Source organism: Bos mutus, chromosome 16 (assembly GCF_027580195.1).
Source record: "Bos mutus isolate GX-2022 chromosome 16, NWIPB_WYAK_1.1, whole genome shotgun sequence".
Classification (NCBI taxonomy): Eukaryota; Metazoa; Chordata; class Mammalia; order Artiodactyla; family Bovidae; genus Bos; species Bos mutus.
Window position 1 is genome coordinate 30,742,716 of NC_091632.1, and position 12,690 is coordinate 30,755,405.

General features: G+C 44.1%; 1 protein-coding gene and 1 long non-coding RNA gene across 5 annotated transcripts in view; one reads left to right on the forward strand and one right to left on the reverse strand.

Annotated features, from left to right (window-relative positions):
• Positions 1-5,349: 5,349 nt before the first annotated feature.
• LOC138991250 (uncharacterized) lies at positions 5,350-11,143 on the reverse strand. Its single transcript, XR_011467225.1, has 3 exons — positions 9,826-11,143; positions 8,122-8,791; positions 5,350-7,373 (listed from the first exon to the last, which is right to left on the reverse strand). It is a non-coding gene; the product is annotated as an uncharacterized lncRNA (long non-coding RNA).
• A 148-nt stretch (positions 11,144-11,291) lies between these two features.
• RC3H1 (ring finger and CCCH-type domains 1) overlaps positions 11,292-12,690 on the forward strand; it is a 75,812-nt gene continuing 74,413 nt past the window's right edge. For 2 of the 4 annotated variants that reach the window (XM_070384903.1, XM_070384902.1), the window contains exon 1: positions 11,293-11,555. The gene's annotated coding sequence lies outside the window, so the exon portion shown is untranslated. Of the gene's footprint in view, positions 11,556-12,690 lie in introns of all 4 variants that reach the window. The other 2 variants (XM_070384904.1, XM_070384906.1) reach the window with 2 other exon arrangements.

Below are 12,690 nucleotides of genomic sequence, written 5' to 3' on the forward strand. Positions count from 1 at the left end.
ACTCACTGGAAAAGACCTTGATGCTGGGAAAGATTGAGGGCAGGAGGAGAAGGGGTCAAGAGAGGATGAGATGGTTGGATGGCATTATTGACTCAATGGACATGAGTTGGAGCAAACTCCAGGAGACAGTGAAGGAGAGGGAAGCCTGGCATCCTGCTCCAGAGGTCACAGAGTCGACTGAGTGACTGAACAACAGCAACAATATCTATAATTACTTATTTAGGCAGAGCTCTAAATGCTGTTCAAATCATTAGCTTGATAAAAATGTTTAATCCAGTCATACTAATCTTGGGTCTATTCAATTTCAAGTATCTGTCTTCTGCTAACTCTCATTGAGCTGTGACTTAGATAATTTTGATAATTTGGTTTTTATAATTCTAGTATCCTATTTACTGTTGCTAATTTATGCCTCCCAAAGCATTGATATTTTATAGTGCAAGGAGTAATTAGAAAAAGAAAAGTAGCTTCAGATTTCACTGGGTAGATTTAAAATTGTACTTTCACTAGGGTGCCTTTTACTTTGCCGGGAGAAACATCAATAACCTCAGATATGCAGATGACACCACCCTTATGGCAGAAAGTGAAGAGGAACTAAAAAGCCTCTTGATGAAAGTGAAAGTGGAGAGTGAAAAAGTTGGCTTAAAGTTCAACATTCAGAAAATGAAGATCATGGCATCTGGTCCCATCACTTCATGGGAAATAGATGGGGAAACAGTGGAAACAGTGTCAGACTTTATTTTGGGGGGCTCCAAAATCAGTGCAGATGGTGACTGCAGCCATGAAATTAAAAGACGCTTACTCCTTGGAAGGAAAGTTATGACCAACCTAGATAGAATATTCAAAAGCAGACACATTACTTTGCCAACAAAGGTTTGTCTAGTCAAGGCTATGGTTTTTCCAGTGGTCATGTATGGATATGAGAGTTGGACTGTGAAGAAGGCTGAGCGCCGAAGAATTGATGCTTTTGAACTGTGGTGTTAGAGAAGACTCTTGAGAGTCCCTTGGACTGCAAGGAGATCCAACCAGTCCATTCTGAAGGAGATCAGCCCTGAGATTTCTTTGGAAGGAATGATACTAAAGCTGAAACTCCAGTACTTTGGCCACCTCGTGCGAAGAGTTGACTCACTGGAAAAGACTCTGATGCTGGGAGGGATTTGGGGCAAAAGGAGAAGGGGATGACAGAGGATGAGATGGCTGGATGGCATCACTGACTCAATGGATGTGAGTCTGAGTGAACTCCGGGAGTTGGTGATGGACAGGGAGGCCTGGCGTGCTGTGATTCATGGGGTCGCAAAAAGTCGGACACGACTGAGCGACTGATCTGATCTGATCTGATGATACTCTAAAAATGAGCATTTATTATTGTTATGGGCTGAACTGTGTCTATCCATCCCTCTTGCTCCCACCAAAGTCACATGTTATAGCCCTAACTTCGAGTACCTCAGAACATGACTGAATTTGGAGATAGGGCCTTTGGAGAGATAATTAAGGTAAAATAAGGTTATAGGGGTAGGCCTTAATCTAACATACCTAGTGCCCCTATAAGAGGAGATAGTACACAGACAGACATGATGGTGAAGACCATGTGAAGACAGAGGGAGAAGATGGCTGTCTACAAGCCAAAGAGCGAGGCCTTGGAAAAAACCAAGCCTGCCTACACCTTGATTTTGGACTTCTAGCCTCCAGAATTTTGAAAAAATATCTGTTGTTTAAGCTATCCGATCTGTGCTATTTGTTACCACAGCCCTAGCAAACTAACAAAATAATGAAAACCAACAACATTCCAGTGAGTTTTGCCCAATTTAAAAGTGGAGCTACTTTCTCCTATAACACTGTTTAAAGTATTATAGAACCTAGAATGCACCTCTCTGCCTCAAGTTGTCTGATGTTTCATTCATAAAGGGGTGCTGTTTACTATCACCCTGGAATAGGTCTCAGGAGATCAGTTGATGTTCAGATATTCTTAATTCATAGGTGGTTCAGTTCAGTTCAGTTTAGTTCAGTGGCTCAGTCGTGTCTGACTCTTTGCGACCCCATGAATCACAGCACGCCAGGCCTCCCTGTCCATCACCAACTCCCGGAGTTCACCCAGACTCACGTGCATCGAGTCGGTAATGCCATCCAGCCATCTCATCCTCTGTCGTCCCCTTCTCCTCCTGCCCCCAATCCCTCCCCGCATCAGAGTCTTTTCCAATGAGTCAACTCTTTGCATGAGGTGGCCAAAGTACTGGAGTTTCAGCTTTAGCATCATTCCTTCCAAAGAAATCTCAGGGCTGATCTCCTTCAGAATGGACTGGTTGGATCTCCTTGCAGTCCAACGGACTCTCAAGAGTCTTCTTCAACACCACAGTTCAAAAGCATCAATTCTTCGGTGCTCAGCTTTCTTCACAGTCCAACTCTCACATCCGTACATGACTACTGGAAAAACCATAGCCTTGACTAGACGGACCTTTGTTGGCAAAGTAATGTCTCTGCTTTTCAATATGCTGTCTAGGTTGGTCATAACTTTCCTTCCAAAGAGTAAGCGTCTTTTAATTTCATGGCTGCAGTCACCATCTGCACTGATTTTGGAGCCCCCCAAAATAAAGTCTGACACAGTTTCCACTGTTTCCCCATCTATTTCCCATGAAGTAATGGGACCAGACTCCATGATCTTCATTTTCTGAATGTTGAGTTTTAAGCCAACTTTTTCACTCTCCACTTTCACCTTCAACAAGAGGCTTTTTAGTTCCTCTTCACTTTCTGCCATAAGGGTGGTGTCATCTGCATATCTGAGGTGATTGATATTTCTCCTGGCAATCTTGATTCCAGCTTGTGCTTTTTCCAGCCCAGTGTTTCTCATGATGTACTCTGCATATAAGTTAAATAAGCAGGGTGACAATATACAGCCTTGACATACTCCTTTTCCTATTTGGAACCAATCTGCTGACCTGCATATAGGTTTCTCAAGAGGCAGGTCAGGTGGTCTGGTATTCCCATCTCTTTCAGAATTTTCCACAGTTTATTGTGATCCACACAGTCAGAGGCTTTGGCATAGTCAATAAAGCAGAAATAGATGTTTTCCTGGAACTCTCTTGCTTTTTCGATGATCCCGCAGATGTTGGCAATTTGGTCTCTGGTTCCTCGGCCTTTTCTAAAACCAGCTTGAATATCTGGAAGTTCACTGTTCACGTATTGCTGAAGCCTGGCTTGGAGAATTTTGAGCACTACTTTACTAGCATGTGAGATGAGTGCAATTGTGCAGTAGTTTGCATTCTTTGGCATTGCCTTTCTTTGGGATTGGAATGAAAACTGACCTTTTCCAGTCCTGAGGCCACTGCTGAGTTTTCCAAACTTTGCTGGCATACTGAGTACAGCACTTTCACAGCATCATCTTTCAGGATATGAAATAGCTCAACTGGAATTCCATCACCTCCACTAGCTTTGTTTGTAGTGATGCTTTCTAAGGCCCACTTGACTTCACATTCCAGGATGTCTGGCTCTAGGTGAGTGATCACACCATCGTGATTATCTGGGTCGTGAAGATCTTTTTTGTACAGTTCTTCTATGTATTCTTGCCACCTGTTCTTAATATCTTCGGCTTCTGTTAGGTCCATACCATTTCTGTCCTTTATCGAGGCCATCTTTGCATTAAATATTCCCTTGATATCTCTGATTTTCTTGAAGAGATCTCTAGTCTTTCCCATTCTGTTGTTTTCCTCTATTTCTTTGCATTGATTGCTGAGGAAGGCTTTCTTATCTCTTCTTGCTATTCTTTGGAACTCTGCATTCAGATGCTTATATCTTTCATTCCCTCCTTTGCTTTTCACTTTTCTTCTTTTCACAGCTATTTGTAAGCCCTCCCCAGACAGCCATTTTGCTTTTTTGCATTTCTTTTCCATGGGGATGGTCTTGATCCCTGTCTCCTGTACAATGTCACGAACCTCAGTCCATAGTTCATCAGGCACTCTGTCAGATCTAGTCCTTTAAATCTATTACTCACTTCCACTGTATAATCATAAGGGATTTGATTTAGGTCATACCTGAATGGTCTAGTGGTTTCCCCACTTTCTTCAATTTCAGTCTGAATTTGGCAATAAGGTGGTAGGCCAGTTCAAAAGCAATTACAGGCAGGACTCAGAAACATCATATTATTTAGCTCTTTTGAAATCAAGTCTACAGGAATCTAGTTCCAGAAATCCCAGAACTAACTTGGCTACATCTTCCATGATCATTTTGGATTGTTACCCTGGATCTAAGGCAACCTTTAGGTTTAGTTTGCAGTTACTACCTCAGGCCTCTTTTGAGATTGGACTGTAAAGATTAAGGGCAGGTCAGAAACTGTTGATTTCCTATTTCCTTGGGACACCTTCCTCTATTTCTTATCCCACAGATTTATCTTAATGAACACTGGTAAAGAGTGTAGATTGGGGGAAAATGTAGACTATGGGGAATCTATATACAAGGAAAGGAGGGTGAGAAAGAGAGGCCTAACTTGGCCTCCCATAGTTAATTTACCTAAAGCAATTCAGAAAATCCAAATGACTCAGCTCCAGTACCCTGTATTTTGTGCATGTGTTCATTTTTGAGGCTGTCATTTCCTCTGCGTACATAAATAATTTACACTGGAGAGGTCTCAGGACCCAGCTGTACTTTCAGTTCAGTTCAGTCACTCAGTCATGTCTGACTCTTTGAGACTCCATGGACTGCAGCATGCCAGGCTTCCCTGTCCATCACCAACTCCTGCAGGTTACTCAAACTCATGTCCACCATGTCGGTGATGCCATCCAACCACCTCGCCCTCTGTTGTCCCCTTCTCCTCCTGCCTTCAATTTTTCCCAAAATCAGGGTCTTTTCCAACAAGTCAGTTCTTCCCATCAGGTGGCCAAAGTATTGAAGTTTCAGCTTCAGCATCAGTCCTTCCAATGAATATTCAGGACTGATATCCTTTAGGAGGGACTGATTGGATCTCCTTGCAGTCCAAGGGACTCTCAAGAGTCTTCTCCAACACCACAGTTCAAAAGCATCAATTCTTCGGTGCTCAGCTTTCTTTATAGTCCAACTCTGACATCCATACATAACCACTGGAAAAGCCTTATCTTTGACTAGAAGGACCTTTGTTCGCAAAGTAATGCCTCTGCTTTTGAATATGCTGTCTAGGTTGGTCATAGCTTTTCTTCCAAGGAGTAAGCATCTTTTAATTTCATGGCTGCAGTCACCATCTGCACGGATTTTGGAGCCCCCCAAAATAAAGTCTGTCACTGTTTTCATTGTTTCCCCATCGATTTGCCATGAAGTGATGGGACCAGATGCCATGATCTTCGTTTTCTGAATGTTGAACTTTAAGCCAACTTTTTCACTCTCCACTTTCACTTTCATCAAGAGGCTCTTTAGTTCTTCTTTGCTTTTTGCCATAAGGGTGGTGTCATCTGCATATCTGAGGTTATTGATATTTCTCCTGGAAATACTGATTCCTGCTTGTGCTTCATCCAGCCCAGCATTTTTCATGATGTACTCTGCATGTAAGTTAAATAAACAGAGTGACAATATACAGCCTTGACATACTCCTTTCCCAATTTGGAACCAGTCTGTTGTTCCATGTCCAGTTCTAACTGTTGCTTCTTGACCTGCATACAGATGTCTCAGGAGGCAGGTCGGGTAGTCTGGTATTCACACCTCTTTCAGAATTTTCCACAGTTTGTTGTGACCCACACAGTCAAAGGCTTTAGCATAGTCTATAAAGCAGAAGTAGATGTTTCTTTGGAACTCTCTTGCCTTTTCGATGCTCCAACAGATGCTGGCAATCTGATCTCTGGTTCCTCTGCCTTTTCTAAATCCAGCTTGAACATCTGGAAGTTCACGGTTCATGTACTGTTGAAGCTTGGCTTGGAGAATTTTGAGCATTACTTTGCTAGTGTGTGAGATGAGTTCAATTGTGTGGTAGTTTGAACATTCTTCAGCATTGTCTTTCTTTGAGATTGGAATGAAAACTGACTTTCCCAGTCCTGTGGCCACTGCTGAGTTTTCCAAATTTGCTGGCATATTGAGTGCAGCACTTTCAAAGCATCATCTTTTAGGCTTTGAAATAACTCAACTGAAATCCCATCACCTCCACTAGCTTTGCTTGTAGTGTTGCTTCCTAAGACCCACTCGATGTCTCCTGTGGAGGTATGGGTCAGCAGTGGCCTGATGCAGGGGCTCTGGGTGCAGCAGACCTGGGTATAGCATAAACCCTCTTGGAGGAGGTCACCATTAACCCCACCATTGACCCACCAGAACTTACACAGGACCGAGGAAACAGACTCTTGGAGGGTACAAACAAAATCTTTTGTGCACCAGGACCCAGGAGAAAGGAGCAGTGAGCCCACAAGAAACTGACCCAGACATGCCCATGAGTGTGCAGGAGTCTCCAGCAGAGGTGTGGGTTGGCAGTGGCCAGCTGGAGGGTCAGAGGCAATGTGCAGCAGTGCCTGTATGGGACCTTTCAAAGGAGGTTGCCATTGTCTTCATTACCTCCACCATAGTTTGGCCTCAGGTGAAGTAACTGGGAGGGAACACAGCCCTGCCCATCAACAAAATTAGATTAAAGGTTTACTAAACACAGCCCCACCCATCAGAACAAGATCCAGTTTCCCCCTCAGTCTGTCTCTCCCTCAGGAAGCTTCCATAAGCCTCTTATCCTTATCCATCAGAGGGCAGACACACTGAAAACCACAATCACAGAAAACTAACCAAACTGATCACATGGACCACAGTCTTGAATAGCTTGGTGAAACTATGAGCCATACCATGTAGGGCCACCTAAGACGGATTGGTCATGGTGGAGAGTTCTGACAAAACGTGGTCCACTGGAGAAGAGAATTGCAAACCACTTCAATATTCTTGCCTTGAGAACCCCATGAACAATTCAGTTCAGTTCAGTTCAGTCACTCAGTTGTGTCTGACTCTTTGTGACCCCATGAATTGCAGCATGCCAGGCCTCCCTGTCCATCACCAACTCCCAGAGTTCACCCAAACTCAAGTGCATCGAGTCAGTGATGCCATCCAGCCATCTCATCCTCTGTCGTCCCCTTGTCCTCCTGCTTCCAATCCTTCCCAGCATCAGGGTCTTTTCCAATGAGTCAACTCTTCGCATGAGGTGGCCAAAGTATTGGAGTTTCAGCCTCAGCATCAGTCCTTCCAATGAACATCCAGGACTGATCTCCTTTAGGATGGACTGGTTGGATTTTCTTGCAGTCCAAGGGACTCGCAAGGGTGTTCTCCAGCACCACAGTTCAAAAGCATCAATTCTTCGGTGCTCAGCTTTCTTCACAGTCCAACTCTCACATCCATACATGACCACTGGTAAAACCATAGCCTTGACTAGACGGACCTTTGTTGGCAAAGTAATATCTCTGAAAAAAAAAAAAAAAAGTAATATCTCTGCTTTTTAATATGCTAGGTTGGTCATAACTTTCCTTCCAAGGAGTAAGAATCTTTTAATTTCATGGCTGCAGTCACCATCTGCAGTGATTTTAAAGGGATGACACTGAAAGATGAACTCCCCAGGTCGGAAGGTGCCCAGTTTGCTACTGGAGAAGAGTGGAGAAATAACTCCAGGAAGAATGAAGAGATAGAGCCAAAGCAAAAACAACACTCAGTTGTGGATGTGACGGGTGATGGAAGTTTAGTCTGACACTGTAAAAAGTAGTATTGCATAGGAACCTGGAATGTTGGGTCCATGATTCAAGGTAAATTAGAAGTGGTCAAACAGGAGATGGCAAGAGTGAACAGTGGACATTTTAGGAATCAGCAAACTAAAATGGACTGGAATGGGTGAATTTAACTCAGATGACCACTCTATTTACTACTGTGGGCAAGAATCCCTTCGAAGAAATGCAGTAGCCCTCATAGTCAACAAAAGGGTCTGAAATGCAGTACTTGGATGCAATCTCAAAAATGACAGAATGATCTCTGTTCATTTCCAAGGCAAATCATTCAATATCACGGAAATCCAAGTCTATGCCCCGACCAGTAATACTGAAGAAGCTGAAGTTGAACAGTTCTATGAAGACCTACAAGACTTTCTAGAACTAACACCCAAAAGAGATGTCTTTTTCATTATAGGGGACTGGAATGCAAAAGTAGGAAGTCAAATGATACCTGGAGTAACAGGCAGATTTGGCCTTGGAGTACAAAACGAAGCAGGTCATCGAAGGCTAACAGAGTTTTGCCAGGAGAATGCACTGGTCACAGCAAACACTCTTCCAACAACACAAGAGAAGACTCTACACATGGACATCACCAGATGGTCAATACCAAAATCAGCTGTACTTTAATAGATCTAATTCAACTTAATTAATAGATTTATTTGCTAGTGTGTGAGCAAATCCTCCAATCAGGCGTCTATTGAAAGCTGATTGTACTTATATGCCTCTACATACAGATCTAACGCACAGTATTGACATCTGTCAAAAGGTAGGTTCTATGACATAAGAATGACAATTCCCACTAGTTTTTCCTTTTAACTTTCACAGAATTCTATATTTTTATGCAAGAATCATCTATTTTATACTCTAGCTGTTGATAAGTACTTCTCATTGTATTCTTCCCACTAGATTATTACATTTTTTTAAGGCAGGGACACATGATTCATTTATCTTTGAATTTTTTCCTCCTCCTCCAGTCCGTCCCACTCTCTAGCCTCCCTACTCAATAACATGGCACTTATTTGTAACAAAGAGTTGAGTATATATGTCACCTACCTAACTTATAGTAGTCTCTGTTTCAGCTGTCGCAGTGAGTTGGTTTGCAGTAAGGTTTTTTCCTAGCCCTAATACAATAAGCAGTGCTTTAAGTTGACAATTACACATTCCAGATCAATTTTAAAGCATATGGTAACTTAGAAAATCACTTAGCATAAACTAAAAAGCATAGCCTATTCTAAATAAATAATCAAAAGAAAAACATTATATAGGCATATCAGAAAACACATTTAAAAAATTTATAAGGGCTTATTCTAACTGATTTGTGTGTGACATTAAAAAACAGCACTAAAAATTTTTAGGGTTCATGCTAAGAGCAAAATTGTATTTGGTTACTGTCATCCTTATTTGACTGATCAAGAAACTAAAGACTATAATGATATATATCTAAAATGGATTTTTAAAGAACATTTGTATACCTTTTGTGTGCCATGTGCTGTTCTAAGCCCTTTACATGAAAATTTACATATAAATTTCACTGGATTAAAACAAATTATATAATTTAAGCATTTAGAAGCTTAAATATAATTTAAATTTCAACATAATTATTTAATCTTATTCATATTAACTCTCAACACCCTAAAAATGGTTACTATCACTTAACAATAACATAGTAAAAATTTTAAACAGCAGCATCAGGGGGGAAAAGTGCTGAATTCACTAGCTAGAATTCTTACAGAGTTAATTTGGGAATAAAATCCAGGATATATATATATTTTTTCCACCGAATAACCATATTATCTGCTAAACAGACTTAGTCTCATGGGATAAATTATTCTCTGCACTTTATACATCTACCCTACCTGGGGCTTCAAAGTATATAAACTACTTTTTGTAGATTAGTTTTTATTGCAAACACTTGCTTTCTTCAAAGCTGGTCTTTTTTTTTTTTTTGCCAAATGTTTTCTTAACTATATCATTAAAATGAATTTTGGGAAGCCCCTGCATTTAAAACTTATTTTTAACCAAAATAAAAATAAATTTAACTTAAAAATCTCACTTTTTAAGGGAACCTTGAAGTGGGTCTACCTGTTGAGGTGTAACTATTAACAGTTCAAATAAATTACATTATCTAGGTTGACTGTAATGAAAGTTGGCTTACTTGCTTCACCTAAACAGGGAAGTTGGCATGTTTGCCTAGCAACAGCCGCTGAAACCTTCTGTTGTGGAAGGTTCCCTAGGAGTGAGAAGGGAGGAGGAGGAAAAACTGGAGGAACAGATTAATCTTTTTTTCCCAGCAGGAGACGGGAGGCCTGGCTGAGAAGGGAAATGCTATCCAAAAGATAGCCTTTAGATTAGCACACACCCACCTAATCCCTCCATGGTAGCTAGAAATTTGCCCTTGTCAGGACTGGGGTTACTATTTACTGGGTTGAAGAGATGGTTACTGATTCAGCCCACTTCAAAGAGACTAAATTCCAATCAGTATAAAGGCATCAATAGGTCTTCTAGAAAGAAGCTGAAATTTGAGTTGCAGGAGGGTGTTAGCAACTAAAAAGAACTGTTCTCTGCTCAGAATTTAGGAAGGTGTGTGATATATTATTTACAAATAATATAAAAACATTGGCTGTTACAGTAATTGAATTTATCAGCTTAAAAACAGAAGCTTCTCTAAATATAGTACTTCTCTTGGTGTTGGGGATGTATGCAGGGAAGAAAGGACAGGACAGCAAAATCTCTCTTCTCTTGGCCAGACCTGAGGAAAAAACAAAGGGATGATAATGCAGAAGAGTATTAATTGCGTGCTTATTTGAGGACCGTCTCTCTCTATTCTAGCTGATTTATTTTGAAATTAGGACTGTATGGTATAAGAAGAATCCCCATTTCTCTCCTTTCTTAAAAGCAAATGTTTGGTTAAACTGAATTGTCTTGAAGGGGTCTTCCATGACCCCAAATGAAGATGACTTCTTTTCCATAAGGGAGAAGAGACTTTCAATAACCACAAGGTTAGCTTTTAGATCCGAGTTTTTTCTTCTAAGAGCCAGTTCTTTTTCCTGTCCTCCCTCAGACAGCTGTTAATTGGTCACATAGGCCTGGAGAGACGTTTTGAGGCAGTCGAGTGTCCAGGCCTTTGGACTGTTCAGCCCTGTTGGGAGGCTGAATTCTTCAGAGACTCTGTAAAAGGAGTGACTAGGGCAAAGCTGATGTGATCAAGAACCAGGATAAAACGAGATAACAAATTCTTCTGAGGTGTAGGAGGAGAGACGTGAAAAAGAAACAAGAGTAGAGGGACGGGTTGAGATAGCCAAGGGACTAGAGGTGAGCGCCGGACCGGTTGGAAATGTCAGAAATTTTCGAATTCACCCTAGCCGTCTGGCCACTTGCCCGCGGGACGCCGAGGCGCTGGGGGACCAGTTCTTCGGCTCAGGGCGTGGGTGCGCGCCGGGTCCAGGCGGGGAGCGACGCCGCCCTCCCTCCACGGCGTTGGTGGCGGGTGACTCAGAGCTTTGCTCCCGCGCCCGCCCCGCCCCCTCCGCATGGCCCGCCCCCGGAAGGAGGAGCCTCGCCCTCGTCTCCGCCCCAGTCTCTGGGGCGGGCCGGAGCCCGAGGAAGAGGAAGGGGACGAGGACAACTAGCGACGGGGCGGAGGAAGAGGAGGAGGAGGAGGAGGAAGAGGAGGCAGACCAACAAGATGGCCCCTGCTGCAGGAGCAGCCTCAGCAGCAGGTGGGGGGCCGGAGGCGGCGCTGGTGGTGGCGGCGGCGGCCGTGGCCCGGCGGCCTGGGACAGAGTCAGAGTCGACGGTGGCAGCGGCGGCAGCGGTGGCTGCCCCGGCGGTGGCGACGGCCGCGGGGACTCGGAGCTGAGAGGAGCTACTGCTCGGACCAGCGCGGTGAGCGAGCGGCAGGCGGCGGCGGCGGCGGCGGCGGCGGCGTGGGGAGCCGGGCGGCCGCGGCCTGGCCTCCGTCGGGAACAATAGGCGGCCGCGGCGGGGCAGGGTCTGTCCTCGGCCGCCCTCGGCTCCTCGGCCGTGGCGTCCGCCCGCCCGGTCTCGGACCTCGCCGGTGGTCCAGGGGCTTGTCAGTGGCCGGCGTCCTTTAGGCCTCAGGCCTCCGCATGCCGCCGGGAGGGCCTGCAGGGGTGGGTAGGCCGTGGGGAGGTACAGACGCCGCCCTGGACGTGGGGAGGGCGAGGGAGGCTTCGGCCATAGGGAGGGGGCCACCAGGCTGCCCAGCCCCTCTGTTAGTCCGAGGACCTCGGCGGGAGCAGAGAGCGCCCAGGGGATGCTTTTTGGACCCTCAGGCTGCGGGGGTGGAGGAGGTGAAGGCGTCTGTAAACAGGCGCCGCCTCTGCCTCCCTGCACCTCAAGGCTGCTCCCTCTCCCCTACCCCTTAAGCGCTCCCTTTCCTTGGCCAAGTGGGTTTTACGAAGTCTGTTTGCCTGGAGCTACTGCAGAGCGAGCCCGGTAGTCTTTTTTTCTTCCCGGCGGCGCTAGGGCGGTTATGTTTGCAGGTGTTTAAAAAAAAAAATTAAGTGCACAACAGCAAGAAATCTACCAGGTAAAATGTGATTATCGACAAAGGATGGAGAGAGAGAGAGAGAGCTAAAGACTGTTCCTCTTTAAACATCTCTAGGCATCGGTTCTCTGTAAACATCAATTGTGTTCGCGTCCAGGGTGAGAGTGAAACAAGGGCTCTTTTGGAACGGTAAATAATGTAACTCTTGACATCCCAGAATAGTCCCAGAAACTGGAAACAAAGCCGCTTACTGGCAACGCGGAGACAAATTGTAATGTTTGAATAAAACTTTTCTTCAAAGGAACCGTTTTAAATTATTAGTGTGCCTCATAAGAAGCAATATTAACTAGATAAAATAGACCGAATGAAGCATTTCTTCAGGAGACAGAAGAGGTTCATCGCCAGGCTAGAACTTGTCTTTTTTTTTTTTTTAACAATTTTCAAAAAGTAGAAACAACTGTACTCTGTTGAATGTTTAGGCTTATCAAGACGCATTGTAGTTGCCCTGTG